Below are 24,990 nucleotides of genomic sequence, written 5' to 3'. Positions count from 1 at the left end.
TCTAAATGAGAAGAATTTGGGCATCATTTGCCCCAAAATAAGGCAAGTTTAATATTCCAAGATTGAAAGGGCAGATTCATACAACACTTTTGGAAACAGATCATTAGCCAATACAAATCCCTGTAGTTTCATAACTGAAAAGTGATGCATTTTTTTTTCCCTCTAAGGCATTTCTTTCTATGATAAAGCAGATAAACCAGTGTCAGGTGGACCTTAGAGGAAGCAGCTGAAATACTCTCCTTCAGTGCTAAAGGCCCAGTCTATACAGTTTCCATACACGTGAAAAAGTGGCTTTCAACCAGATAGAAATAGGCTAGACACCTTAGTTATACTAGAAAACACATGAAAAATGTATACTTTGAAAAAATACGCAGTGAAGAGGTCTTCGACTGGTTTGAAGGAAGTAGCACCACATTACAAGTATATAACTTGATAATGGAAAATAGGGTTAGGTAACCAGACCAAGGCTAAAAAAACAGATGGATTAATTCTTCAGTACTTGCTGTAATTTTGCTAACTTTGAAGTACTAGACAAAGTGTTATAACTTCTCATCTCTCTCTTCCAAATGGAAAAAAATAATCCTACTAGTAATCATACTAAAAAATTCCAGTATTACCCTCCACCCCAGAATCTTGTTTCATTCAAGAAGTAAGAACTTCACTGTTAATCTTGATATGGATTTTTATTTAGAGTTTTTCCTTATGACAGTGAAAACCAAAACTTTTTCCTTTCATGAAAAATACAGGAAATTGGAGTGGAAGACACATTTTGGAACAAAATTAGTTTAAAAGACTTAAGACCTCTGTAAAATACAATATCCATTCTCTTCCAAAGTGGATTAGTAATATCCTTGGAGACATTTAAGAACTTCAGCCAGAGGCAAGCCATGTTGGGACAGAGAGAACAGACATTAATAAGGAATGTTGCCATCCCACTTCAAATAGAAAATTTTACATGGTGAGAATTCTTTTTTACAATGAAGAGATACAGAAAGATGAGAACTGTGAGCAAACAGACCACCAGTTGAGTAGGGAAATCTTATGGACCAAGCCAGAATACATGGCTCAAGGGAAAAATACATGGAAGGAAAAACTCTACATGTATCAGAGGACAGAATGAAACCATTTCTTCATGGGTACCAAGAGGAGGAGAAATGTTGACAAACAGTACTTTCTAAAAATATTTCCAGTTCAGATAAAGGGTGGTAACCAAGTCCATGATTTTGCCATTAGCAATTTACAAAACACAATCTAAAATGCCAGTTTTGTTTTATGGTAAAAGTCAAATTAAGAAGTGATGAGCAGAAGCCTTCCTTGGAAAGTCATCTAAGGAGTTTGTCAAATAAGAATCAGAAATGCCATGGCTATGTTGACTGAAACAATAATCACACATCCCTTGCTGGCTTATATCTCAGTTATATTTGCGACATTTTCAAACACTTAAATTAGCGTGCATCTTTCAACATTAGTAATTACTTCTGATGCCTATGAAGAGCACAGGCTGCAATTTAATTTTCTGACAGTGTACAAAGTGTTCTACTCCTCCCCACCCCCTAACAAAGCAAAGGAAAGAAATAAGAAGTTCCATTTTGTTTCAGGATCTGTTCCTTTGCAGTCAGGTTGAGAGTCTTTCCAATACAAATCTCTTGACTGCAAAGCAGAATGACACACAAAAATATGAAATTCCATAGATATCATTAGCTTAAGATGCTGGACACATTAGAATCATTGACCCAGCAAAGAGCAGGAAAACCAAAGTTATAATAAAAAGATCAGTGCAAAATTGAATATCTGTATACTAAGTCTCTGTAAGAAGCTCTTCTCATTTGCAAAACAGTTAATAACACTTGCATGATATTCTGAAGAAATGGACTTTTAGAGGTCAGCCTATAATGAACAGCTCAAAACATTCCATAAACCAACACGCCCCTACACAATATCCAATTTCAACAGCATTATATTAAGTCCTTTTTTGATCTCAGCAATGTCTATATGCAGCTGTCTACAATAAAAGCACTCAGGAAGCTCACAAAAAGTGTCAAGATATGTCAAAACCAAATCTATTTTGATAAGACTATGTGACTGGACAATGCTGTGATCAACCTGAGCTAGAATCTGAAGTTGAGTCTAACATCTAGACTGGCCCAGCTCTGAGTAGGGTTTTGGACCAGATGACCTCCAGAGTCCCTTCCAACCTATATCAATCTAAGACTGTGTCTCAAAAATGATTCACAGAAGCTATTTTAAAAGGATTACAGTTCTGTATAATGTCTACAGTGTTCAGAATATTTGAAAACCAGATCATTTATTTAGTTTCCTAAAGACAGTCTCAGAAACCTACCTTCACACACATTTATTTTGACATACTGAGATTTAGCATGTGTTTTTTCTACTTTGCTTCTGCTTGCCACTTGATAAAAATTGCCTCTTAACCAGAATAAATCAAGGCCTCAGGCAGTTCTTCTAAAATAAGTTACACAGTGTCATTGGGTCATCTTCATATAGAAGCCTTCAAACAGCAAACCTCTGAAGGAGCTCTCACTGGATTTCATAATTCTTCTCTAGTCAAGTGGCTGCTAAATAGAATATGGACAACTTGTTCAACGTAGTTGAAGGAAAGTCAGTTTTCACTGCTGTCGAATGAACATTCCAATTCTAAATTTCATTTTACAGACTCTCAACACAAAATTCAAAACAGTATACAGTTTAGACAACAACACGCCATACATAAAGGTTTTTTCAAGTTAATTATGAAAAAATATGAAAGAAAAAAATACGAGTATAATAAATTTATTCTTTTAAGACTACCAATCTGAAAAAAAATAATCAGAAGATACAGTTTAACCTAGGTATCTGAAGAGGTATCTCAGTTTTTCCTTATTTTCATCCTGTTTTCTAGTGCCACTTGATCATCATGATCTCAAGTACTGTCACTTTCATGAGATCAGGGAGCCTTGTATATAATACAACATCTACCTTGGATTATGCTTAGAGAAAGCAAGCAATCTTGCTATGCACGAACCATGTGAACGACAGCCTTTTCAATCTACCCTCAAAAAACAAACACAATAACAACTCCAAAACAGTTCCTTGTGTGAGACCTTTCTTCAGAGATGCCAAATTTAAATGCAAATCTTGTCCAATCTTGATATTAGATACCAATTAAAAATGTCTTTAAATATATTCTGTAGATAATCCCTTAAAAGCTAGAACCGTACTCGTACAAATATTTAAATAGACTTTCATTTCACTTATGAGAAAGTCCAGTTAAACAGAATGACCTCTATTTTCATTAAGATGAAACCTGAATAATCAAGAACAGTTTGAATAATTCTAAACTGTCAGTGGGGATCAGCTGCCATGAGTTGCTTACATAAGATAACCCAGTAGTTTTTATTTTGAGTTGCTCCAGATAAGACAACCTAATTTAGGTATGACTTCTGCTGCCTTTACTCTTAAAGCCATAATAACAATAAAGACTTGAAAATACAGGCAAGAAAAAATATAAGGCTGCACGAAAACGAATGAGCTACACTGTTCACTGTCTTTTTAAAATTTGACAGAGTATCACACTTTCACAGCTCTACAGGGGTATATACCTTTGAGGAATAACTGGGAAACACGATTCTGCCAAGTTGTGCTTTTGCTTATGTAGTTTGGTTCCTGAACAGTCTACTTTACCATATTCAAGCTTTTTGATTGCAAGAAAGTGCTAAAAATTTATAATCTGAAAATAAGGTTTCTTAAATGAACTGGATACATAAACAAAAAGAACCTCCTCCCTATTTTTTAATATATAAGTAACTTGGCTAAGATTTAAGTATGTTGTTATTAAATTTCATTCTGTCCAAATAGAAACCAAACCCAAACATAAAATACTCTTATAAAGGAATAAAAACAAAAAGACAGCAAGCATTTAGGTGTTTAATCACACACATAATCAAAAGATGAGAGTAAAAACATCAACCTTAATGAAGTCAAAACATTAAAAAATTACCATACTTCAAATTCTTTTCCAGCCTTTGTATGCAACTTACTTGGCCCTCACATAAACTCCCCCTGAAGCTTAGCTGTAAGTAAGAATGCTCAACGGCATGCACCAGCCATCCCAGAGAGAGCTCTATTCTGTGCAGACTCTTCTGTCAGCAAAGCCAGAGAAATGCAGTTTTGCAGTTAGCACGCTGGCCATATGCTATTCCCTAGCTCTGTCTGGAGTTCTTTTTCAACATATTCTCAAGTTGATTTTACAGGAGACTATTTCCGCCTTTTCTTTCTGATACACGTGTACCAGTATGGCATAAAGCAGCCCAGTATAAATATTTAATTGCTGGATCCAGGTGTCACTTGTACCAAGCCAAAGAGATGATTACAGGAAGAAATAAAGCTGATCACATTCATGATAGAGCTAAAAACCAGAGTGACCCTCACGTAGAATTTCTGTGACATATAATCCCAACCCTGCCTCAGATTTAAAACTTCAGAATTTTCAGCATTTGGTGATGCACTTAGATGAAATGATGGCATTCACATTTAAGTTTTCACAAAGCCATCCCCAATTCTTTATAGTGTGAAACAGCTTTCCAGCTTGGTGTGGAATCACTGCCTCAAGACCGCATTATTAAGGAACTGTTTGTTCTCCTTTGCTCTTTCCTGAGAATTAGAAGCTATTGAGCCTGCCTGACTATGGCAGGTTCAAGCAAAACCCCTCCCTGCAGACTTGTTCTTCTGCCATAGGCTTGCCAGCTCCTTGCTCTTGACAATACATGTCTAATCTGCTTGGCAGTGATGTCTGACAGTATAGGGTCAGTAGCTCCTGCCTAATGCAGCAGTATGCTGCCAGAAAACAGGCCTCAGAAGTTCTGCAGAACCCAGGTAACTTTTGTTGCTGAGGTCAGATTATACTGTGGTCAGATTATACCGTGTATGAGAAATAAGCCTTTTTAAAAAATCCATTTTCTTTCAGCAGCACCGGTTACTGACACTACCCAAGCATGCCCACCCTCCAGGGATAATTAGATATTCCGTCAGGTTTGAGGTTGCAACATTCATTTTTGCCTCCACAGCTGAAATTGCTTTCTTGCTGCCACAACAGAATGAGCGCAGATGACAGAGCCACAGTCTGTCCATAGTACTCCTGAAGGATATCACTAAATCTACTTCATACTGAGGATATGGGTGAAAAAATGTTGGGAGAGAAAATAAGCTTCTAGGAACCAGGCTTGCTTCTGACATTCCTGGGTAAGCTACATCAGTCTACACCAGTGAAAAAAAATTTACATTTCTTTAAAAACAAGCCAGCTAATCAAGGAAGATTTATGCTTTTAGCGTTGTCTTAGAAGTTTACACTGCCTGATATTTTGCTTTTTGGCTGCTCTCCTTTGGGAAAAATAACCAAATAGGATGAGCGCAGAACACCAGACAGGTTCTTCTGTTGGTCTTCTCAGGAGCACAGCCCTTTTCTCCCTCAAAAATGTGGGAAAGAGATGGAGAGAGCTGAAAAGGCCCAACAGGTTAAGACATGCTATGCATGCCCCTTTTGCCAAATAATCAGTGGTCAGGTGTAGCATGAAATCTGAGCCTGGGGTAAGGATGGCTATTTGGCAATACTACCAAGAAGCTGAGATATGTCAAGTTTGCACAGCTGTTTGCCCCAAAGTAACTTGTTTACGTGCCCCTAATCAAAGAGGCTTGCCAGAGGTCAGTGACGAAGCCCTGTGCCCTTCAGCTAATTGAGCAATTCTTCACTATTTTGTGCCAATATTACAGTTTGAAATGCATTTTCCACAGTTCATCAGCATTACCTGATAAGCTATTTTTAACAGCTTTCCCAGAAAATAATGTAACTAACATGGGTTATTTTCAATTTGCTTTTAAGAAATTTTATAAACTCAGGACATTTGAAGAGCAGCTTTTTACATGGGCAGACAATGATTAGACAAGGGGGAATAGTTTTAAAATAAAGGAGGGAAGATTTAGAATAGACGTTAGGAGGAAATTCTTAACTCAGAGGGTGGGGAGGCACTGGAACAAGTTGCCCAGAGAAGCTGTGGGTGCCCCATCCCTGGAGGTGTTCAAGACCAGGGTGGATGAGGCCCTGCGCGACCTGACCTAGTGGGTGGCATTGCTGCCTTGGCAGGGGCTTGGAACTGGATAGTCTTCAACGTCCTTTTCAACCTGAGCCATTCTGTGATTCTATGATTTCAAGAATCATCATCAGACTGGAGACCATTTTGCTATGGCATAATTTAGAGGAGTTGTTACAGCTTCATCAACAGATGTGTCTTACTTTATGTATACTAAAACATCGTCAAGATGCTATAAGCTTCCATCATTTTAATTTTAGTCAATATAGTTGATATAAAAACAACTGAGAATTCTTGTAATACAAATATTATTGCAATCAGAAATAACTATTTGTATAATATGCCTGATTATCTCTAATTAAAATTCCTAAATAATTTTAAAAAATTATTTTGCATGTAGACCTACAAATTGAAAGGGCAGAGATACTCTATAGGACAGACTAGCAGTACAGATCTGTAGTTAACGTAGCATCTGCCTTACTTAACATTTGTTATAGATAAAAAATATTTTGTAGGCCTTCAGTTCATTTGCTATCAGATGCTTCCCATCTCTATTATTTTCTTCCTGCCAAAAAAGATTTTTAAATAGGGTTCTTATAAAAAGGAAATAACATAGATAAAAAAATTTCTACTTGAGGTATTTGATCTCTTTTCCAAGAGACCCTTGTTCTCTTCTCTGTCCAGCAATTGGAAATACGGAAAATGAGGGTGATGGATATAAAAGTAAACAATTTATCTTTGTGAAAAGTAGGTTTAAATGAAAGTGCTTCATCATCAAGTCTTAAAAATGACCAAGTGAGTAACTGTCTATACAAAACTTACAATACAGCTAAATACTACAGACTGTTTAGGCCCAAGGTCTGGATCAGTTGCCTCAGGTTGTGAACTTCAGTATATTTTGCCTCACAAGGCCAAACCTGCTGCTGCAGAATCTAGGCCCTGGCTACCATACCAGAAAAAAAAACAAACCTCAATACTGAAGTTTCAGCTACTTGTTTGTTTGGATTTCCCCCACCCCCCAGATCCGTTCAAGCCTCCATATTTTAAAGTTTACTCCAGAGAGGACTGGAAGAGGTCTAGTCAAAGTCCGTCACCTTTCACTACAGCAACCACATCATATACTAGTATTAAAAGGGAAATCAAGTTTCATATCAGTTTTGTATTTAAACTGTTTTTCCCTGTGTACCATTAGTGTTCAGTTAAGAATCCCACATCAAGAAGGGTAGAAAAGGACTATGCAATTGTAGTGTTTCCCTCCCCTGTACAACACGTGGGTAGTTATCTTTGTGTAACACATCTTGTAGAGTCTTTGCTTGGCCTTTTAGCTTAACTTGTTTACTTCAGGACATGTCCAAACAGCTCATACAAAGCAATAAATGAGAGTTCTGGAATCTTAGTTTCCAGTTTGCTACTAGGTTTTCCCCAATTACAACAACAACAAAAAGAAACTAGATGATAGGAAAGTAATAAATCTTTTAGATCTTAACCTAACCAAATAAGTTGCAGAATTCAGTAAGAAGAACCACCTGTTTGAAACAACTGCTTCAGCAACACGTTATTCTGAAAAATATTTTTTTAAATAAACAAGATGCCTGAGCTAAGCGAAATGGATCAGTTTTGCATGTCTTGTCTGAAGGTTTGTTTTTCTGCCAATAAGGATGCTATTTTAGGATAATTGGAGCTGTCTCCCAAGCAGGCATGAAGAGAAATGTGTTGGTAATTTGACCAAATGAACTACAGTTTATATGAAAGCCAGCCAGTTTGAGTAACATCATTTACAAGCATGATAAAACCAGTATTATTTATTTCTTACCTCAAAATCCCTCATTTTTCTGGTTGTAGTCATTCCTTTGACATAACACCCATTCAGTACAACATTTCAACAGGAAGCACAGAAGAGTGGCTTTCTCCTCTAACTTGTCGTGCCAGCTTTGCTATTCACACTTCTCAAATGCTGCTTGCTGGCTACTAATACCTGTGTAATGATCATAAAAGAGGCCTTTGGTAGTTTTTAGTTGTACACCTTAGAGGCAGTTGAATTTCCCCTCTCATTCCCACAGTGCCTCAGTGATTGTTTCTCCTTGTATAAGGTTTCTAATACATAATTTTTTTATCAGAATCTATCAAGAAGAATGACTCATGGGAAGCAAGGTGAGTCTGTTCAACACAACTCTATGAACCAAAGTCTTCAATTGAACTCACAGCATTATGAAGCTTTAACGGACTCCTATAGACTGTTCTCTCTGCTATCACTTTCAATAATACAATTCTATTCCAGGAGTCACAAAATAACAAATGGTTCCTCGGCTGCTTAGTTTGAGTGATGCTATATAGCAAAGCTTACTTTTTGGCTAGTTTTCTTATACATTTTATATAAATTGACGTGAAAAGAAGGAAGGAAAGGGAGAAACTATAACATTCTAATTTTGTTACTGAATGTTCAGGCTAAAGACCTACTAAACTGTCTAATTCTGCCACTGTGGCTTTTTTTTTTTAAATAGCATTTTATCTTGCAGTCTTGCTTTAACTCTCTGTAGTGAGAAGTGTTCCTTGACTTGCCATTATACAGCATGACACGTCTTGATGCCAGAACATTTGTTTCTGAGTTTCCACTGAGTTAGCATTGGTTTTGGTAAATGTCACGTTTGTTGAACATGACCAGCTGTTGTTAAAACAGCACAAGCTGAGTTGGTTGACTCCCAGAGACGCGTGATACCATTATTCTGGTCAGCATGGTATTCCATGCGTATCATTTTTTCTCCAAAGACGGAAAAGTGACCTAAGTGGTGGCTAGCCTATGGTCTCTTCTGTGCAAGAGGGGAAAAGGTAGCTTTCTCAAGTGATGATCACCTGCCAATAATTCGTTGTTAGTAGGTACAAAGCACATATATTAAGAACATTAAGCTAAAAGCCAACAGTCTCATTCTGTTAGGTATACAAGACATTTAAGTGCTCCAACATTTCTCAGGTGGCGACGGTTATGTACATGAGAGCCTTTCATAGTATCAAACCCCAGTTCACATCTCATTTGGGAGGCAGAGTTTTCCAATTTTCAGCTGTTCTGTAGCAGGGCTGCACACAGTAGTGATGCTTGCTGAATGACCATTGTACACCAAGGAGATAGAGATCTACATAACACTTAGCCTGAGTAGGACCAGGCTGTGCTGCATGTACAGCATGGCCTTCAGGCATTTGCTGTGCTGCACAAATTCCTTGGCTGCAGGATAAACTTAGCCAGCTGACTGTAACTACAGAGCCTGCAGGCAGCTCCCACTTAGTATCAATGACTACACCACCTCCACAGCCTTGCCTTTATCTAAAGTGCAGCAAGAAGTTCTCACACAAACATCCTTTGCTTAACATTAGAAATGTTGAATAGAATTGTTTTCTTGTAAGAAAATCCTATAATAGCTCAGATAACCAAAATGGGAAGATGTCTTCTATGAGCAGGTTCACATGGTGCACTTGATGCCACTCGGCTTCCTAGCATATAAAAGGACATATTATCTGCATTACCATCTCTGTAGAGTGTTATAGTGTTAGCTCTAATAAATACCATTTTCAGTGATACCTTAGAGCAGCTGAGTGCCTTTCTTACTGGGATTATAATGGACCAGCACCTCCTGGTGCAAAACGTGTATTTGTAGATTATACCTTGCTAAGTAAGAGATCTGAATAACATGGAAAAAAAAAATCAGTTCCTTTTTGTTCATTATGCTAAAAGATAGCTGGTAGGATTAGAATTTTTCAGGTAGCTCTGACATACTCCATTGATTAGCCAATACCATACACTCCCTATTACCTGTTCTTGACTATTTTTCTCCTCAGAAAAGCATAATCCCTTCTGCAACAGGACATTCTGGGAAGAGAGGGCTTATTCTCGACATTAATTTATACCACAAAAGATAACTCAGTATTGAGGAAAACAACCATGTGACTCACACCAGTTTAAGACTCCAGAACCCTAAAGGGAAATATAGAAACATTTTTTTTTCAAGTCCAGTTAAGGTTTGGGCTTCAGGTATTTGGCAGAAGAAGAGTAAACATTTTATAACTTTCCTTTGCATGTATGTGAACGATATATTAGCTCTTGTGGTCCATAGGAGTAACTTTTCTACTCAGTTTGGCAAGCTGATACTTTCCTAATCTTGACACTTGACCTCAAAGATGTATTACACATGCTTTATTATTATGCTTTAAGACTTAGCAGTGCTGTAGCCTTATTCCTGTTAGTTAACTGAAATATCTGCTCCTATGTTCTCTGTGATAAAGCTCTCTCACTGGCAGAGGACCAACTGACTCACAAGATCCTAAACTCATTGTGTCACATCACATCTAACCGCTGTGCTCCTCCTCAGATGGGAGCGCATAACATTAACTGAAGAATTTCTGTTAGTGCCCAGAGAGTACTAGCATACACTGAAGTCAGTTGAAACTTCCACTCACTTAAGTACAAAGCTGTCTTTTAAAAAAAAAAATTTAAAACTTGAAGCAAAACAGGGGCGTTTGGGACACCAGTAAATACAATAGCTCCTGTAGGAATGTTTGCAGGAAACTCTTAGAAATAATCCAGGTCCAAGATTTCCTAATAAAGCCTGGGAAAATTCCTTGAATGGTTTCACATCTAGGAAGGGAAACTCCCAGAACACCACATGAAATATTTCAGGTTTCAGATCCAGAAATCCCCATAAGGAGGGAGAAAATTTATAGATCCAGTAAACCTTAGAAAAGGTCTCAGTCCTAGAGACTAGGACTAGAATTCCTAGAAAGGTTATCACTCAGGAATTCCTACAAAAGCCAGGGAAATACCTAGAACAGTTCTAGGTCAATTAATTCCAAGACAAGTTGTCAAGAGTTTTCCTAGACTTTCAATACACTAAGCATAAAAAAGGTCTCAGTCTTGATATTCCCAGAAAAGTTCTTGATCCAGAGTCCTAGAAATGCCAGGAAATCTCCTAGAAAGACCCAAATATTCCTGAAAAAGTTATAAGCTTCAGAACTTCAAGGTCTGTGAAAATTCCTAAAAAGTTTCAGGAACTCCTAGAAAAACTAGGAAGATTCTTACAAATCTCTCATAACTCCTAAAAAGATTTTTCAACCTGAAATACTGAGAAAGCCTGAGAACCCACCTAGCAGGTTATAAGCATTTTTAGCACAATTATAGACAACATCTCCCATAGACATCATCTCCCACCAAATTCCTAGAATGTCCTGGAGAAGTCTACTAAGCTACAGGAATCCACAGGAATGCTCTACATACAGTAGAGCAGTTCCAGGAATTCCTAGAACTATTTTAAACACCCAAGTTCCTGTAACACCCCAGGGAATTCCTATAAAACTCCAGAATTTCCTAGAAATGTCTAAAGAGTACAGGGAAAATTCCTAGAAAGCATGTGAAAAATTTCTAGAGAGCACCAGGGCATTCCCAGAAAGCACCCCAAAAAAATCCTAGGAAAACATTGAGGAAATTCCTGTAAAGTTCCCCATGGGAATTCCTAGAAGTACTTATGCTAAGTCCTAAAAAGCAGGTAGGAAGATTCATAGAAAGCAATCAAAATGCATTTTTTTTCCTCCCCAACTAGCAATCATTTCTTCTGCTAGCCCCAGGTCCTGAACTCTTTATAGATCTTGAATAAACTCAGGTTGAGCAAAACAAACCAAACCAAACCAAAAAGCAAACAAGCAAACAAAACCCAGTATCATCAAAATTTTCAGAGCCCTTCCTGGCCCTAAGTGGCATTACCTACAAAATCCATTAGACATCATTTGGATAGCTATACTATTGGGAAATTAAGGCTAGGTTTAATCTCTCTATATTAATCAACTTTTACATGTTTGCTTGCACATCTTAAAACATAAGAGTCAATTGAATTCAGCTACAAATTTTAAGAGTCATGATGATTCCTTAGTTACAAGTTGTGGAACAGATCATAATTTCAATATTTTCATCTACAAATGGTAGAAATGGTACAGTCAGAAAGCAATAATAACACAAAGTGTATAGATACTGCCTTTTACCTACTGAAGCTAAGCCCACTGAATTCAGAAGAAAAACAATGCAGCATTTTCTCTTTAAATCACCATTTCTAAGAGTTTGCTTAGTTGGGGTGGATTCACCCTATCTTATGGTTTGCTGAATCATAACAATTTGGGATAAAAGTTGCATTTTCTCTCTCTCTTTTTTTTTTTTTTTTTGAAGAACTAAGCAAAAACGGAACTAGATTGATCAAAGGTTACCTACAGAGCATACATCAAAGCACCATTACTCAGTCTCAAAAGAAAAATAGCTCATACATTAATTACTATACTGGTCTTACATTAATTACTATACTGGTCTTTTCCTAGCGAGATAATAGATCCCTGTGAAAATCTTTACTGGGCAGGAATTGGTGAGGACTTTTAACATCAGCATATCAACATTCAAGAGAAATAATTTAATGTGCAAAATAAAAAGCCAGAGGTGCTAAAACCTCAGCCTAATATACTCTATTTTGTGCAAAACACCAGGATTCTTTCGAAATATGAAAAAAACCTTTAACTTCACATTTTATTTTTCTGTTTGGCTACCACACCCTACTTTGGAAAAGATGCAATCACATTGTGCCCTCTAGTGGTTTGTCACTCAAAATACTCTGCATGTAAAGATATGCAAAGTAATCAAACTATTCAACTGTACCTGTCATCAGCCACGACTAAATGAAAGATCAGTGCCTCTCACCAAGGGGGTCAAACCCAGTACACAGGTAATTCTGTCTGATGGCAACAGCTTGTAGAAGTGAACTAGAAAGTCCATTAGTTAAAATTGAGTTTACATTTTAAATGCTAATAAATAGTCAAATATTTCCTGTTTAAATGTGAATAATTTGAGCATTTTATATGTCTGCAGACTTTCTGACCCTGAAGCTTTAACAAATCACTGAGAAATGGGGAGTGCCTTAAAGCAAAGACTCAGGTAACACCATGCAGAGAAAAAGGTAACAGTTACATTCATTCTCTTTCTTTGCTCTTAGCATGATCATATTCCTGCATGTTTAATTGTTGCAAACCTGTTTCAGCAACAAAATTCATCGCCTTGTCCAGACACACATGAGCTGGTCAGTGAATACGAAGAGAGTTGGGGGTCAGAGTTTGTAAAAATTGTCTATTAAGAAATTACCAAGTCTTGGGAGAGAGATAGCAGTTGTGCTTGCTTCAGTCTTCTGCACAGCCCCAAATCTTGTTCTTCCTTAAGGGCTGAAATTAGCCACTAAAGTGCAAGGATGGATGCATCTGGAATTACTAAGAACATGTTTTACAAGTCTGATTGTGCTTTAGGATACTAGGTGTCACACTGATAGATATCAAAGCAGAGAACCTTTTGACTCACAATCTCCAGCTGTGCAAAATTTCTCTCTCATCCTACAAATGGTGGTGCAAGGAGAAAACCATTCCCTTCTCCTCTGTCTAGACTTCTCAGAGGAGACAACCCCATTGCAAAATGGGTGCCTGTTTTGGGCTGAAACACTCATCATAAAACAGGCCTGGGACCATAAACCTTTTCCATCTCCCTGACATTTTCACGTAGGAGCATCATGTGAAGACAGCGCAGGGCCCAGGGAAAAATTCAGTGCATATGTTAAGTTCTGGTTCACTGGGCTGACCTCTCAAGAAAGCTCAACTCAGCATACAGCCACTAAATGCAGCTGTCTGATACCTGCCCATACAAGTCCCAGCCAACCACGAGCCAAAAAGTAACTGTTAAAATTATTTGCTTGAACTTTATTTGATGTAGGGATTCATTTAAAGTAAAAATACATTTAACTGCATTTCCAAACCTGAATAGCCAAAAATTTGTCTCTAAGAATTTCACAGTATACTTCTTGATTGCCAAAAGCACAGCAGATCAGAATACCGCAAGTGAAAGGCAAATTCTGGGCACCGTACTTTTGATTAGTGTTGAAATACAAAATGTCCCAGACAGCTAACCCACATTCTATTGCAATGCCAAGCCAGAGTGGGAGTTCAGAGAAACGTACTCTGAAAGAAGAAATACCCTGAATTATTCTTAGAGTTGTGCAACACTTAAACACAAACACAGGACTTCTGCTGCTACCAGTTGAATTCTAACCTTGTGATCAAGAAAAAAATGAAATCCAGGAGCACTCCAGTATGATTTCTAATACATACAACTCCATTCTCTTGGCCTTTCAGAAAGCTTTTCTTTATAGCTTTTGGTAACAATGCTTTATTTCTACTTTTCCAGCTACACTGTAAGATTTGTAAGGTAAGATGCAGAAAATCCAAACCAAGCAGCTCTTAGAATAATATCCTCACATCGTGAGCCTGACAAGAAAAAAAAGTGAAGTGGAACAATTAAGTTGGATTATGTATTTTAATAGAGAACAAACAGGATAAATGGAATAAAACTATTAAAAGCCACTTTAAGAAATAAGGTGCTAGTAACTGCAGATAAGATACTTGATTTGATATTATCTCAATGCTCATACTGTCCATTTAGAAAAAGGGCTTCAGAGTATGCTCTTTTACACTTGTTGCTTATAATTACAGAGTTTCAGAAAAACTACTGAACATATGACTTCTATAGGTCTAAAAGTTGCATTTCTTTCTCTGATTCATAAAATTTCAAGAGTGGAAAGGATGAGAACAGCTTCACAAATGTTTCAAATTTGCTAACCAAACAGAGTGGGAAAAAAAAAAAATCCACTAAAATTAACTTGTAAGTGACACTGCAAACCACAGAGTCATCCATAATATGTTGGGAAGTCTTGACTGGATTGGCACTGAAGGACCAGTCCTGAAAAAATAAACCACACAAACACAAATTCCAATACAGAACACAGGCTAAAGTAGGAAGAACTATCCACAGTATGGTAAGCACTGCATTTCTGTGGTATCAAGGCCAAAAAATTAGGGTCTGACAACTGCTAGCTTTAGCAGACTAGTGATCCAGGATTAAGAAAGAATAAATAAATACAAAGACCTGGCTTCTTTTCTACTCCCTTAAAAGAATAAAATGAGGGCAATCAATAGTAAGACATACAAACCGCTTGTACAGGCATGAAGACATCCTTTTTCCCCCTTATGGGATAACAACCATTAGTTGTAGTAGCTGTTATTATTTAATATTTAGTAAAAGGGGCAATAATTCTGTTTCTCACTGAAGGTACGGTACGCAAGTCAACGTAGAAACAGTAACTTATGAGTATGCGTTTAATTAAATAAAAGCAATAAGGTCAGAGTGGCATGAGTTGACCCTACTGAAGGATTTAGTTTTGAAGGAGAATCTAAGTGTAGACAGCACAAGGCAGGACATGAAAAAGAAAAAAATAGTTTAAATTAGAAAATTCCTTTCAGACCTAGTTTTTATTTTTAGGGTACTACCCAATGAGACAAGGAAAAGGCTGTGTGGTGGCTGCAGATACTGAAATAACACAAAAGAAAGAAAGCCTATCAACATATCCACAGAGTGCACCATATTATTGCAAGGATTACCTTTTCTCCCAGTCATACTAGGTCCTTACTCACTATTATCCTCAACACCTTTCACTTACTACTAAGTACTACCAATCACCTTACTTAGCCTTCAACACCTTATTAAGAAGCAGAATATTTGATGACATGATCTGCTCTGCAGCTGCCAGTTATCGAGAGATAATAGATCAACTGCTATCAATGGAATGGTAAGCAGCTGACTAGAGGATAGTAAATAAAATGAGCAAAATCAAGGTTCAAAACAAATGCGGTTTAGTGGGCCTTCACAAAATGGGTAGCAAACCTGCAGAACTCCTTGCTAAAGTATATTGTGGATGCCAGAAATTTGCAAGGGTTTAGGGGGAGACCAGGCAATAATTTGGGACAGATATACACTGAGATGTACTCACCCAGCATGAGAAGATTGAAATAGCTGAGGAGCATTAAGAAGAAATATCAGATATGCCCTCACACAGTATCTGCTTGGTCTGCCGCTGGCAGGACACAGGCCTGGCAGGACTTTGTTCCATCTCAGCAGAGCTATTCTTAGCGTAATTGTCCCAGTGAAAAAAACAAGTGCTTCCACTCACTATTACACTAGAAATATTAGGAAAAAAATAAAAGAAAGACATCTTTGAAAAATTCTGCTGCATGTGCTATAGTTCTTGCACAATCTGGGACAGGAGTAGAGGGAGATTTGTAAACTCATTTGAATGTCTACAGATGAAGCGAGGTTGCTGCTTGGCTTGTAAAAATTACTGTTCGAATTCAATACATATCTAGGTAATTTGGGACATTTTGAAATGTCTATGTCTTTAGAATCCTTGATACAGTAAAAACTCAGTTAAGTCTGCCAGTACTTCTCAACCTCCATCACGATAACTGTATCAGAGGCCCATAACGGGTTGGGAATCCCACGGGTACTGTTGTGATACAGAATTGCTTCTGTCATTGACGACTTTCTCAGGACCTCTGAAGTGCTGGTATATAGCAGACTGACTGGAGACTATTATCCTCTACTCGTAGTAACTGACGCATTTCCACAACCATTGGCAATGCTAACAGTGCTGTTGTAAAGTGTCAATAAAAAAAATTATACATTGATATTCTTTACTTTAGATGCATTAATAAAGGCTCGATGGCAAAATTAACCTTTACAAGAATGATGTAATCCTATGGCTCCCTGATAGGGCTGCCAATAATTTCCTGTATACAGTTATGTTTCATAGCGTATTCTCTCTACTCCATCAGATATTTATTCAGCTAAAGAAAGCACTAACCACTGAGGATAAAACCACTACTGAGTGCTTGCGGTATCATCCATTAGCATCATGAGTTTCTTGACAGCACAAAGGACTGCAGACTGCCAATAATAATTAAATAGAGTTCCCCATAGTCTTAAGCAGAGGTCCTCATTGCTCTGAAGAGGAAAATGCAGGTGAAAAATAATAGTAATAATAAACGGACCCAAGCCTGGACCAAGTAACTGTCTTTTAAAGAATTGGAAATATATCCATATACAATATTTATATGACATTTGTGTTGGGCAGAAACACAAGCTGAGACATTCTTACGTTGTCAGCTGGTCTGCTATTCAACAAGTCCAGCTGGAGGCCTACATGAAGATTTAAGATGTACATACTGTATCATTCAGATGCACACATATAACATCTTTACAAATAGAGAAAAAAAATATTTTTGACAGGTTCTGTTAAAAATGCATTAATAATCAGAATTTTTGCAACAGTCACAAAACCAAGGGAAAGGAAGACAAAATGTTAAAATAATTCATGTCTTCTGAATGATTTTTGAAGAAGTAAACCTACTGGTATCTTTCCTGACCGATCTGATTAGACTTGCCATTCTCTAAAATAAATTCTGAAATATTTCCACTTTATTTTATCTGGAGAAAAAAATTAAACAAAACAAAACACACAACACCATCCCTCCCCCTAGTCTGTTAGCTCACTAACCAAGGGTATAATTACCTAAATACAAATCCCACGGGTCATAAAATCCTTAGCTGTAGATGTATGGACATCTTCCTCCAATATGCAAGCCTGCAAATGACTACTGAGATTTATAAGCCATTCATGTACACAATTATTTGCATACTTGGCCAATAATAGCATTCAAGGTCTCTGTATTTCAAATTGGGTTAAATTAAAGCATATTTTTAGACTACACATTAATAATAAAAAACCTAGTTCTGCAACCGGACCTTAGAATTTGAAGGACATAGCCTTGCAGAAGTAGTTTATAGGAGAGAGGCCTGAAAATATCTGTATGTTCTCTGACGATATTAAATTCATCTTGGGAATTCTTTTCCAGTGCACTTTTTAATAACCAGACGTAGAAGGACACATTTGTATAACAACGAGAGGTGTGCAGTAGGGATAACCTCTAACTGAAAACAATGTGACTCTTAACTTGAAAGGCTTTGGGAACAAGCTCTAAATCCCACTCCATATTCCAGTTTACCCATGTCTCTGCTTTCAGTACCATTCCTTGTATTGTTTTTTGTGTAAACTGGCATCCTTTCCCAGTTACCTAACGTTGCTGTACACTTGCACAGAGGTCACTCAGGTGGTACACAACCCAAACGACTAAAACCTTCTTGTTTACAAACATATTTGTGAGACAAGCATCTGTCTATATGTGGATTTTCCTTGTTGCTCTGGCTTCACAATGGATTATGCCAACAGCTTTGAAATGCTGGAAGCAGCTGGGGCTCTTGGCCTTGCAGAATAAATTTCAGAGCCACATCCAATATCCTTCAAATACATGAGTAGTACTCCCTTAAATCCGCTCCTCCCCATAATATTTCAGAGTGTTACCTCAACGTACTGGAGAGTGCTAAGCTTGCTTTGCTAGACTGCTACTTTCAGTGTAATTACATGGTAAGAGGACTTTGCCAACAAAATCCCCATAAATTATTTTTACACAACAGACCCTGCAGAGCTAGTAATTCGCAACCCTGCCAACTGTGCTGATGCAACTCTTCACATGACCATACAGAAAATCCGATCACTGACATAAGCCACGTTAGAAGTGGTACTAAAGGAAAAGGATTGGTTTTTAACCTGGATCTTTTCATTGATTCAGTTTATACCATGGTCCCACAATTATACAGGCACAATTGAGGGAGACAGCAAACTACCCTGCACAGATCAAGGACAATGCAGAACTTCTGAAATTAAATTATTGTTGAAGTCCCCATATCATGTAACTGTTCTCTCAGACTGTTTTAAAGAGATGCTCCAGTCTTAGTACAGATACTTAGTCCGAAGTAACCTGACTACAGCCTACTGCTGTCCAGAAGCCAAGCTGACAAAGTGCATTTTACAACAGAACTGCACTACAGAGATTCCCACGATTATTTTTTTCTGATTTTCCTTATGCCAATGACATAGTCTCCATCTTTGAAGTCATGGAACAGAACATCCAATTAATTCTGTCTGGGGCTAACTTTTCTGCTTAAAAGTTTACTATTAAAAACAATCCTAGAAAAACAACCACTTCCTCTGTCCACCAAATAGTCTTCAAATTGCTAAGAAGCCTGCCCTTCCAAAATTTGCAGCAAGATGGCACCTGTGCCATTAAGAAGCAGCATACTAAACTGCAATACTGCAGGCAAGCAGAATGTTTTAAGACTGCCTGCTGCCATGGCAACATTCACAACTGACAAAAAAATGGTACTGAAAAAGTAAAAAAGAATTAGCTCATTTTTTGCTGAAGAATGATTTCTCAACATGACTTACTACATCTGCAAAAGAGCAGAAGCACAACCTCTGTAGTAATAATCTTACTGTACATGCATATTTTGCCTAATGAGGACAGAAAACACTAAATAAGCCCTCATTTTATCTTTTAGAATACAGTAACTTCACCGTGTGTTAGTAGGAATGGTATTCAGTCTGTATTTTCCTTAAAAGTAAACTAAAAATTCCAGAAAATTATTTGTAGCTGTCCTCTTTCCCTTCTCAAGTGTTCCCTCAGGAATTGGTTGAGCAGGAAACTGAATGAACGGAGCCATCCTAAAGAATACTCTATCCCAGACACACATAAAACTATGTAGCACACAGGAGTACTCAGACAAGTACAAAAGATCAAGTACCACAGAGACTGAACCACTGCGTTCCCCCCCAGGGAAGCTAAAAAGGCAAGTTCAATTCTCTTAAATGAGTCCTGCACGCTGCAGCTCTGCTGCCCCTTCTGCTCCACTGGGTAACACCCGAGTAGGAGAATTGGAACTCGAGTCTATGACTTCTGAAGAGCCATGTAATACACAACTACCATCTCAAAGGAGATATTGTGCTGCTAATTTGAACCTTGTTTATTAAGAGTTCTGATCAAATCAATTGTTCATTCTCTCAGCTCCTGACCAACTCTAGACTTCCTGTATGTCCCCCATGGAGACAAGCCCAAGTTAGCTCCCAGTTATATGAGGTTGCGTCTTCTGTGAGATGCTCACAACTTCTGGCTATTATGGTCTTCATTAGATTTCAGGTCCCCAAGAAATGCAAACTGTGATTTACTGAAGGAAGCTCTGTCACTAGTTTCATCTACCACTGGCCCCCAAAGTATTTTGACTCTGCAACGGCCAAATTTCTTTCGTATTGAGGTCTGCGTGAAGCACCTGTCAAAATCAGGTGTCACACATGAAATGAAACTGATATAAAAATGACATCAGAACGCCAGTGAAGTAAATGTTGAAACCTGCACTAACATTAGTGGAATCAGAATTCTGTCCTGCAACTAACTCTATGTTAAAGATTCCCCAGCTCTCATCCAAGTAGCACGGAACACCATGCTTCCCTTCCTGCTTCTGCTGACAGCTCAAAGATCTTTGCTCTTTGAATTAAGGCGAAAAGGTTATAAATAAAAAATATTCCAGAACTGGTAACAGCAAGGTGGGATCTAATCAGAATACACTGTATGAATACAATAAATCACAAAAAGAAAAGACATCTCTGATAACAGTGCATTCCTGAAAAAAATGAGCTGTGTTGCTTCTGCAATAGGAACACTTCCAACAGCAAAACAAGAAGTCTTCTTTCTGCATTTATATTTTCTAATGGAATGCCATTGACTGGCAATGCTGTTAGAGACCGTGAGGTGCCCGCAGGCGTGGTGCCACCTGCCTCTGGCACCTGGTGCCGCAGGGCAGCGGCTGCGCTCTCGGGCCCACGGGTGGCTCCGGGGAAAGGCGCCGCAGAGGGGACTCCTGCGGGGAAGGTGGAATGAAGGCAGCGGGAAGGTTCCCTGCCAGGGGAAGAAGCCATTCCTGTCATCCTGGACTGCTGGTGTGATAAGAAGTACCTCCCTGGGTTTTCCCATAGGAATGAGCACAGCCTGCTGTCCGAGTGACGCCGGCCATGGCTCTTGGACCGCCCATGTCTGCAGTTTTTCATAGTTTTGGATATCTGAGAAGGACCATGGAATAATTTGAGGATGCAAATGAGAATAATGAGGAACTTCCAGCTGTATTCCTTGAGAAAACTGTGCCTATAAAATAGACCCATAGAACAGAATATTCATTCCCCAAAGGCAATGCAGAAAGGAAGATTTGGACCTGCCATGGGAGTTGTGCATACTCCCCTTTCACTCAGCTGTTTTGAAGTCTAAAGGGGAGAAAAATGGAAAGTGAGACTCATCCCCTCGGAGCTTGAACTGGCAGAAGCTATGCTTCCACACGCAACGCCCCCAGCATCACTGGCCTTGACAGCACTGCGGGGGGTCCTCCCCGCCTTCCCCACACAGCTGCCTGCTCCTTGCTCCTTACACACAAGTACTAGGCACGGCAATCATGTCCCTAAAACTCCCCGTGAGCCTTCGTGTGGCACAGATAGGAGTTCCCTCACCGGAGATGTGGTGCTGCTGTTACTATTATAAGCTGCGCAGATCGGAATCAGGGATACAGAGTTCAGAGTATCCCTGGGTACTCTGGGAGTATACAAAGGGAGTATCCCTGGATACTCTGGGAGATACAAAGGGAGTACAGAGCCTCCCTTTGCCATTGCACAGCGGCTTAGAAGGACTATGTGAGAAGAACTGTTTGTCAAGAAGGCAGGCAGCAGAGCTCAGTGTCTTGCTTCACGTTTTTGCCCGCCTCTTCTTCTCCTTCACTTATAAAATGACAGACAGAGCCCTAGAGCTGTGGAAGAAAGCAAACATGAAAATCAGAAAATCAGATGGGTGATTCCTAGAATAGCTCCTGAGTATCCGAGATGCTAAATGTGAATATGTTCGTGAAACAGCCAATAAACAAGTCTCTCAGGATTATTCATTTTTTATTTGCTTTCCATAGTAGCAACTACATCATCATGCTTTGGAGAAGACATCTTTCAAGTCTTTGTGCTGACAAAGTTGTGACTGCAGAATGATACTTCTGTGTGTACTCAGTGATGTGCATTTATCTTCTTGACAAATAAAGGCTCAAAATAGGCCCTATGCCCTCTTTACCATGAATGCATTTGAGGAAGAAAAATACACAAACATGAAGTAAATAGAGACAAGAACCTTTTAAGCACTGGAATGCTCCTCTTTGTTGTTAGTATAAGCATACTGAACCACAACAGGCTGGCAAAAAATCTCAAAAACTAGGTTAAGACTCATAAGCAACAGAACAAATGCTTTCTTGTGCTGCATCTAAGAAAACTGCTCTGAGCAAGGCTATTTGTCCCTCGGTCATCAAAACAATTTTAACATGAAAGCTGATGCTGTTGATCCAAACATATTCTGAACTGATTTTTCTAAATAACAGCACAGAAAGATGAGAACTATCTTCAGTGATCACATACAGTCTTGAGATTGCCAACAATGAGGCTGTTTATTATTCTGCTGAATCAAGAGAAACAGTACTGACATGACTCACCTATTTTTTCCTTCTCTTCAAAGAATTATTTCTTTCTAACACAACTTAGGATTTCTCTCTACATAGCTAGATCATGAAACAGAAGTTCAGCTGTCTAAGAAACAGAAGACTCTAACCATGCCAACCACTTGTATCATTGCATCTCTATAAATTATCAAGGGAAGGCACATCAAGTGCATATGCATTAGTTTGCTTGGAGAATATGCATCAAGCAAAATATGGTTTCCCCTTTGTGTTCCTTATGGGAATGTCATTTTAAGAAGGTTTCTTTCTTTCTTTCTTTCTTTCTTTCTTTCTTTCTTTCTTTCTTTCTTTCTTTTCTTTCTTTCTTTTCTTTCTTTCTTTCCTTTCCCTTTCTTCCTTTCTTCCTTTTTCTTTTCAGCTGAATGGACTCCAATTGCAGAAATATCTGCCACTAAGCTAGAAAACTCTCATAACTCTTCATCGTAAATATAAAAAGCTAGAGATCCTCTGAGAGGGAAATAAAGATATCAGATCATTGTAGTTTCTCGGAAAATGTTGCAAACTTGTTTACCACAAGACCGCTACAGTCAGCAAATAAAAGGAAAATCATGTTACTACTAATAGTTGTTCTGATCCTGCAAATATTTGTGTTTGTGACATTTATGGAATATCACATAGCAAAAGGGAACTTAAGGGCAATTTTTCAAGTGTTAATACCCACAGCTAGAACCAGGCTTAGTTTCATTTTAATTTCAGAGGGATTTACAAATCAATATACATACAATATATTAGTTGGTGCTTGCCTTTATCAACTTTTATTTACTTCTGTGAAAATGCTCTGTTCCTTTTGGCATTGGTCCTTTGATATGAAGAAAACACTTTGCCATCATTTGCAATCATGCATAATTTTTACACAACAGACATTATTTAGCCACATAGGCTTAAACAATTTAACACAATTCATTTTTTCTTGTACCCCCTCTCCCAAATGTGATGATGGCTCATTTGGAAACAAGGTGGCCTAGGGGCAGCTCTGTCAGCTGGCATGCACAATGCCTAGGATTTATTCCCAGATTGAGCCTCTTGATGCTTGGCTTGGCAGGAATGAGAGACAATTAAATATTTTAACTAAGTTGAATCAGCAAGGCAGATCCTAGCCTTGTTTGACTGATTTCTACCTGATAATATTTTATGATCCAAGGGGACCCCATCAAGTGCCCTCTACAGAGGCAAGCAGTATGTGCGTTGGTTAAAAAACAAACATCTTGTGTGTTTTAGAGGTTACTAACGTCATCTCTGAGATATTCTTTCTTGGTCTGAAACTATTTTAATACATTTGTCTTGCACTTATGCCTAAATCTGACGTGGAACTCCATGTTTTATACCAGAAATCAATACTATTCTTCAGTGCAGAAGGAAGGGGCATCAATTAGTACAGACAGAACTTCATAGAATTCACTAGAAGCCATCAACATTTTCTAGCATGACCCAAAAGCTACCTAAAGACAAGAAATAAAACTTATGACTTCTTTTTAAGACTAGACAGAAGATTTGGCTTATTATTTGACTATAAGGGGTAGATTTCTGTCTTGAGAACTGGACCCAGTACCTGTATCAGACTGCTCTCTGTATGCACAGAAAAATCTATTGCAAGTCATTTTTAGAGTTCATGACTCCCTTTCAAATTTGAGTCACAGTAACTCAAAAGCTTGGCTCTAGGAGAAAAAGGGTACAAAAAACACTGTAATATCTTTAAACCATCCCTTAAACAAAATGTTCTGGTTTTAATTGTTTATTTGATTCCTTGGGAATGTTTTATAGTGTGATAAAAATGGCTCATTTAGCTGTCCTTTTGGAATTATGATGAGCCGTTTAACTCAAAAGGCTTGGAAGAAATTACAATAATTGACATTGAAGATGTGTCAAGATAGCAACATTACGCTCTCAGAAAGTTATCAAATACCCTTGCTGCCTTAATTTACTCCATCACATTAGGATACGGCTTTGATTACATTACCCTACATGCTACTTTTTCCGTAGGATCTACCTTAAGAATCAAAGCCGGAGGGGACAGTACTCACTGAACGAGGAGCTCGTCGATATTTTGCTTTTAATGTTTTATTCAACTTTTTTGTTATCACGAGGTACCGAAGCGCAGCTATGCCAGGAGTTCGCCCCAACCCTGAGCAGACCCACCAGTACAGCTGTCCTGGGGCCTCACCAACCTCAGGGAACACCCAGCCCCAAAACAACTCCCTACAGCAAGGAATGCACTCGGCCAACTTTGAAACTCCTCCAAGACAAAAAGGCAAGGGTGCTTTGTATTATAGACGTGACGGATTTTAAATGTTAAACCACCACCAAACCGCTCCATTTGCCCCGAGCTTCCAGAAATGACTGAAATGAGCGCCCAGGGGCCCTCCTCCCGAGCGGAGGTGCCGTTCAGAGCCCGGCCGCGGCACTTTGTGAGGCGGAGGGGTGGAAGCTCCCCTCAGGGCGCTCCCCTCAGGGCGGCCGCTCCCGCCCGCGCCCAACTCCCCTCAGGCAGCCCGCGGGCGAGGCGGGGCGGCCCGCGCGGCCCCTCCCCACATCACG

The 24,990-nt window shown here is 38.7% G+C and overlaps 1 long non-coding RNA gene across 1 annotated transcript; it reads right to left on the bottom strand.

Moving 5' to 3' along the window:
* Positions 1-681: 681 nt before the first annotated feature.
* Positions 682-24,954, bottom strand: LOC308178923. Its single transcript, XR_013940035.1, has 3 exons — positions 15,576-24,954; positions 7,897-8,058; positions 682-2,576 (listed from the first exon to the last, which is right to left on the bottom strand). It is a non-coding gene; the product is annotated as an uncharacterized lncRNA (long non-coding RNA).
* Positions 24,955-24,990: the final 36 nt, after the last annotated feature.

Source organism: Anser brachyrhynchus, assembly GCF_964034855.1.
Source record: "Anser brachyrhynchus genome assembly, chromosome: 16".
Taxonomy (NCBI): domain Eukaryota; kingdom Metazoa; phylum Chordata; class Aves; order Anseriformes; family Anatidae; genus Anser; species Anser brachyrhynchus.
This window is presented reverse-complemented; position numbering and strand designations above follow the sequence as displayed.